At 49.8% G+C, this 6,917-nt stretch overlaps 1 long non-coding RNA gene across 1 annotated transcript; it reads right to left on the bottom strand.

Moving 5' to 3' along the window:
* Positions 1 to 5,572: 5,572 nt before the first annotated feature.
* LOC116076264 lies at positions 5,573 to 6,689 on the bottom strand. Its single transcript, XR_004112883.1, has 2 exons — positions 5,984 to 6,689; positions 5,573 to 5,784 (listed from the first exon to the last, which is right to left on the bottom strand). It is a non-coding gene; the product is annotated as an uncharacterized LOC116076264 (long non-coding RNA).
* Positions 6,690 to 6,917: the final 228 nt, after the last annotated feature.

Here is a 6,917-nt window from a genome sequence, read left to right as displayed (position 1 = left end):
TGTTCATTTCCTCTTCCATTGGTAGTTTCTCCCCTATAATATTTATAAAGTACTTCCACATATATTACCTGACTCCTTTGATTCTTCATTTTATGGTTAGCAGAGTAGACATGTTTGTCTTGGAGAGGAAGAAACATGGTCTGGGGAGGGTTTAATTGAGATTGATCTGAGCTCTCAGCTGATGAAGCAGCAGCAGCAGTGGGGAAGCTGAGGCAGGCCTGTCATGAGTTCGAGTCCTTCTATGCACCTTATCTAGGAACTTCCTGCCACTTTAAAAGGCCCCTGGAGACTGGGAACTGTCCTGTTCATTATTGGATCTCGTGTCTCCTGTATAACTAGGCAGAATGAGAGGTCCTTGTATGTTTGCCCAACACATGGTGACTTCGCGTCTCAGTGTTGTTCTATGCCGGGTGCAGTGACTCGTAGCCAGAGACAACAGTGTTAAATGTGTCTTGTGTCTCACCCTTGGGTGTATACACAGATACGTTCCATTGCCTGTGCTCTCTTCTGCTTTTCTGGCTTTGGTGTTTTAAAGTTGGGTGTTGTCACACAGCCCATGGTACCCCGAACCTACGTCGGTGGTCCTGCCTCAGTCCCCTGAGTCCTGGGATTACAGGTATGTCTTATCCATGGCTTCTATTTCCTTTTCAAGACACTCTCTAAATGCTGTCATCACCCACCCCTCCCATGCGCTGAGAGCTCTGGACAGCTCTGAACTATGCAGAGCAGGGGGTCCTCAGGCACTGCTTGCTTGAAGCCAAGGAAGGCTTGTGTGCAAACACTCAGAGGAACCCAAAGGGCAAAAACGACAGTGTGTGGACAAACGGGAATGAGCAGGAGTGGGGAGAGGGGAGAAGGAAGAAGAGAATGAGGAGAAGGAGGAGGAAAGAGAAGGAAGGAGGAAGAGGAGGAGGGAAGGCCTCTGAGAGGCCAGTCAGGACTCTTCTGCCCATGGGGTCTAGGCAGCCTCACTAGATCCCCCAAGCAAACAGAGAAAGTTTGGGTATCCTTCTGTTTATATATCTCTACTATAAGGTTTCAATAATGGGGCTCTTTTCTAAGAGGGTAGTGAGGGAGGCAGAAGGCAAGGCCATTCTGACTTTTGTCTAACCGACTTATAAATAATCTCCTGCCTGCAAATTCTAGGCCAGATGCCCAGGGTGTAGCTTTGACTTGGTTCAAGAGTGACAAGTGGGGGCTGGACAGAAGGCTCAGCAATTAAGAGCACTTGTTCATGCAGAGAGCCAGGGTTTGATTCCCAGCACCCATACATGGATGGTTCATAACCATCCGTAACTCTAGTTCCAGGGATCCAGTGGCCTTTTCTGGTCTTCAGGCCACTGCATACATGTGATGCACAGCGCACACATACATGCAGACAAAGCAAACACAAATGTTTTTTTTTTAAGTACAAGTAGAGCCCACCCCTTTAGCCAGATGACTCTCCCCCAGTTACTTGCCTGTCCCATTCTCTGACTCTGTAACTGGCACGTTGAGAGGTGGCTTGGAAACAGAAGCATTCCCCCAGCACTGGGACAGAGGGATGGGAGCACTCTCACGGAGTGGCTGCCTTATTTTCTGTGGAAACTGAGGACATATGGGGGTCCCTGGGCCAAGACTGAGCTGAGGGAAAAAAACTGGGCTGGGAGAGCTTCCTCTGCATGCTTATCACGCATGTCCTAGAATGAGTGAGCACAGGGCAGGACCAACCTTTTGTGGTCCTCTCTGAAGTCATGGAAATGTTTGTTTGTTTGTTTATATAAGTGCTTTGTCTACATGTGTGTGCCTGAGCACCATAAGAGAGCATTAGATCGAGAGCCACCATGTGGTTGCTGGATATTGAATGCAGGACCTCTGGAAGAACAGCCAAGTGCTCTTAACCACTGAGCCATCTTTCCAGCCCAGAAATGTTATATTAAAGAAAGAAGAGAAAAATGATTTCAGATAAGATCTCACAGATTCCAGGTTGTCCTCCAATTCACAAGGATACCCCAAGATGATCTTGAATGCCTTGCATTCGTGTGTGTGTGTGTGTGTGTGTGTGTGTGTGTGTGTGTGTCAGTGTATGTCTGTGTGTGGGGTATGTATGTAGTTCTTTCAGTGTGTGCGCATTGTATGTGTACTTGTGGAGGCCAATATCAGGTGTCTTTCTCAATCACTGTATTATCTGAGACAGGGTCCTGTATCTGACCTGAAGCAAATCAGTCTGACCAGGCTGTTGGTTGTTCCAGGGACCAGCCTGTCTCTCTGTTCTCTTCTCTCTCCAGCACACCACCTCATTCAACTTTTACATGAACTCTGAGATGGGAACCCAGATCCTCACACTTAACTGCTGAGCCATCTCCCCAGCCATGGATGACCCCGGTCCTGCTTCCATCCCCCAAATTCTGGGATTCCTGATACAGTACCAACACATCCATCCGGTTTATGTGGGGCTGGGGATTATGCAAACCCAGGGCTTTGCTATGCTAGGGAAACACTCTCCCAAGGCGGCCTACATCCTAGTTCCTCTCTTTGTTATTATTTTATTTATGTATTTGTTAGGCTTTTGAGACAGAGTCTTACTATGTAGCCCTGGCTGACCTCAACCTCACAGAGAACTGTTGAGGTTTGGTCTGTTGCTCTGTGTCGTAATGCAGAGTTCAGTAAATTCTCAGCTTCACCAGCTTTTGTTGTGCAAACCGTGTTCTTTAATTTAAAACTATTGGTTGAATAAAAATGGTACAGCTAATTACTGGAGGGGTTAGAGGTGGATGGGTTTTGAGTTACCTGGTTGGGGGAAAGGGGACAGGGGACAGAAAGAAGAGAAGGAGAAGTGGGAGAGAGGAGGAAGCCACCACCAGAGGAGATGGACCAGGAGAAACAGCAAGTATCTGGGGTATACTGCTGAGGAGGCAGCCAGGCCAGCAGTTAGAAAAATAAATTAGGGGTCACCCCCAGTAATTGTCAAAGCCAAGTAAAATAACCATAGAGACAGGAATAGGTTTAAATTGGTTCAACTACAGAGATCCACCTGCCTCTGCCTTCTAGTTCCGGGGTTAAAGGTGTGTCACCAGGACTGGCCATTGTTAGTATTTTAACAACAGAAGCAGTCTAGTCTGGAGTTTTTAGTTGTCATCTGGTTGTTCCTAAGTCATCTTTGCGTCTTGTACCATTGGTGAGTTCTTAGCACCAGGGCTGCATAGCACCGTGTCCTGTCAGAAGGCTTGTGCCAAAGTAAGGTAGAGAGGGAGGGAAACCAGTGACAGGGAGAAAAGTTGGGAGCATCAGACACTGGGGAGGAGGGAGGAGCTGGTGGAGGGAGCATAGCTTCTCTGTAGTGCTGACTGGGAAACTGCCCACTGCCTTCAGATTTTAGAGGATGAATTCTGTAAGGTGCTGGGGGCCTTCACCCAGCTCCACCACTTACTTGCCTCCTGACTCTTTTCTACATCCCAGTAAAGGTAACAGCCTCCCTCGTGGGGCTGGTTGTAAAGATTCAATAAGAAAACAGGTGAAGTATGAGGGCTGAATCACCACTAGTAAAATCACTCATCAGCCCAGGCCCCTCACACCAGAGACCTCCAGTCACTGTCCTCCCCAAGTCCTCCCTGAAGTCACCGTCCTCCCCAAGTCTTCCCTGAAGTCATCGTCCTCCCCAAGTCCTCCCTGAAGTCATCGTCCTCCCCAAGTCACTCACACCTATAGTGAGTCCTGAACACTAGTGGCTCCTCCCTTTCCATTCTAGTCACCGGGTTGCTCTGTCAGCAGGCTGGTGGCAGGTGCCTCATCCAAGTCCCAAGTCCATCCTGCTCCTACATGCAAACCTGTCAACGTGGAATGATGCAACAGCATGCCCAAGGCTTCCAAGAGGAAGCAGCTCAAGGTCTTGACTGGGTACATAAGGTCCCCACATCTGGCTTCACCCCCACCTCCATTCCCTGCACTTTGGGGCTGTGAGGAAGAACCCGGGGGACCTGTGCCTCCACACTCGAGTGCAGGAACTTGTGTCTGCCTGGATGTCCCTCTCTTGGTGGCACCGCCTCGCCTTGGATTAAGGTCCTGGTGGCAACTCTTCCTCAGATCCTCCCAGGTCCCTTAGGTGACCTTGGTGACTTAGGTGAGGGCCCACAGCAGCCCGTGGCTGTCTTGTTTTCTACTCTCCCTCTTAGACTGGTGCCACTGCCCCCTTGCTCTGAGCACTGAATCAAGGCGGCTGCTTTCCCACACAGGACGAGAAGACCCCAGAGCCCCACAAAGGAGCATGTTAACACCCCGCCTGCCACCTAGGCCTCAGAATCAGATCTATATAGAATTTCTGTATGTAGACTCAAAGCCAACTTGACAGCTTTGAGCAAGCATTCAGAAAGGGTGCATATACTGGAGAAAGCCAGGACAGGGCAGACATGCCACCCTAACACACTGAGTTCAGTATGGGGGCAGAGGGAGTAGTGTGAGCTAAATGCTGAAGTATTTGGGGGCTGAATCCAACTCCCTCCGCTGATCAGCACCCACCAGAAGCAGAGGCAGTTCCTCGCCTCTCAGGTTCTGGGAGACCACATAAGCTAGGCCCCAGCAATTGGGGACCTAGCCTGATCCTAAATAAGGAAGCCACAGGAGCAGATCAAGTTTCCTGGAGTCCAGTATTTACAGGTTCCCTGGACCAAACCTCCCTCTCCCTAGCTGCTCTTGGCTTGCGGTGTAGGGAGAGGATAGCTGGGGCCCCTTCCGTGCCCCACCCCCTCCCTTCCAACCAGGCGCGCGCCTCTCCCTCCCTCCAGGCTGCTCCCTGGCTGTCGCTGCATTCCAAAGCCTAGGCTTTGAGATCACGTGGTGCAGTGGGGGTCGGAAAGCAGGAAGCCCCTGACCTAGCAGGAGGCCTTGACACCCTACGGTGATGCAGATTCTGGCCTCTCCTCCCCCGACCTCCCAAAGGCCAGCTTTGGTCTGGGCCTTGTCTGGCCGACCCGGGCAAATTGGGTTTTTAAACCTCTCTGTACCCCAGCAGGGGTCTGAGAACCTTTCCCATTCCAAGACCTGGGTGGGAGTCAGGAGGGCACGCCTACTGGAAGGCCTGGAATCCCTTGGCCTGCAAAATGCGCTGGGAAGTGAGAAGACTGGTTAAAGCCAGATACTTAGAGAAGGCCAAGATTATCCTTGTCAAGCAAATTCTAAATCGGTACCGTCTGTTAAGCCTGGTTGGAGGCCTCTGAAAGCTGTCTTTTGGGACAGGGGACCAGGAAACTGAGAGGCTCGATCGGTTTCCTTCCAAAATGGGTAGACAGATACTCCCAAGCAACTCACTCTGATTTAGTGTAAACCTAGAAAAATCCTGTCCTGGAGTTGACCTAGGTCACAGGAAGGGTTCCTGGCTTCCCTGCAGGGTTGGATGGCTAGATAGGAATGACTGGCTTGGGACTTGAACATAGCCAACCGCCGACTTGCCTCAGGAGTACCGTGTCCCGGGAAGGAAGATTGGGAGGGAGGGAGGAAGTGGAGGGAGGGAGGAAGGAAGGAAGGAGGGAAGGAAGAATGGAAGGTGGACAGTGGAATGCTGTCCACGATAAGAAGGAAGTAATTTCTTCGAGAATCATTCGTTCACTCACTGGAATGTTTATTAGTAAAAATGACGCGTGCATCCATCCGGATTCCACCGTGCACCAGGCCTCTAAGAAATCTTGCCTTTACACACAGTGTTCAGTGGCAGATGGAAATTGAGGGCAATTACAGTCCGGTGTGCTAAGGACTACAGGTGTAGGCCAGTAGAGAAAAAGCGAAGGTGAGGGAGGAAATATTCCCTGAGGCCTGAAAAAGAAAAGAGTCCATCAGCTGGACTGAGAGTGGAGTGGGGGAAGATAGACTCAGAGCTCGAAGCCCAGAGGCATAGAGTAAATTCAGCCAATGGCCGCAGCTGAACAGGAGGAAAGAGCGAAAGTGCACTGGACATCAAGGGGGAAGTCGAGGAATAGTGTCCACCCTGGAGGACAGTGGGGACACCCCCTACCTTCGCCAGTCCACTGAGTTCTGCAGGCATATGTCAGGGAGTGATGTCAGCACTCAAGCTGCTTTACAAAAATTAATATTTATCTTATCAAAATAGTATACACACAGCTTAAACATCAAATAACAGTGCCAAAAGGCTTCCGACAGGATCAGAAATCCCCCTGGCTTCTCTCCCAACCCTGAGCCTAGTCCCTGGGGACCACCCTCTGTCTCTCATCTCTTAGCTGTTTCTGAATAATATACGTCCTGGCGTTCTGGAGTCATCTCTGTAATTTGTTCCCTCGTTTTGGTAGAGGGTTTCTGCTAGCCCCTCTATGTCCATCCTTTATGATGTCATCACGATGACGTCACGAACCCTGTGAATGCTGTTGGTTGTGAGGCCAGGGCTCCGGTTACAACCCTTTCTGACGCGACTGTTTGTCGTCTGCTCTGTTTACATCTCTTTTTTTTTTCATTACAGCTGCTTTGATTTTGATTGTTTTTTTAGTCAGATGTCTTATTTTGTACTTGCTCGGTGGTTTCTTTGACTTTCTGGCTCTGTCTTCCCACACCCTTCATCAGCTCTGCAAAGCGCCCTCAGTACAGTTTTGTATATGGCCAAGACTGTCAGCATTTTGTCCTCTTTCCCTCTCCTCGCAGACATGTGTCGTAGGATACTGCATCCTGGCAGTTTTGTTCTGGATGTGTTTGGTAGGTCTGTGGTACAGCCTGCCTTTGTAGACGTCTCGTTGCCAGGAATGAGCAATTCTGAGCTCTCTCGGACGGAGAGGCCTCACACACACTCAGCAAATGCCCTTTGTTCACAGCTATGTCCCAGCTCTTTCGTTCCTGGACTCAGGATTTCCTTCTTTGCTTGTTTTAGTCTCTCGGTTTTTGTTTTTTGTTTTTTGTTTTTTTTTAATATCGGACGCTTCACGCATTTGCTTGTCGTCCTT

Source organism: Mastomys coucha, unplaced genomic scaffold, assembly GCF_008632895.1.
Source record: "Mastomys coucha isolate ucsf_1 unplaced genomic scaffold, UCSF_Mcou_1 pScaffold4, whole genome shotgun sequence".
In the NCBI taxonomy this organism is placed as follows: domain Eukaryota; kingdom Metazoa; phylum Chordata; class Mammalia; order Rodentia; family Muridae; genus Mastomys; species Mastomys coucha.
This window is presented reverse-complemented; position numbering and strand designations above follow the sequence as displayed.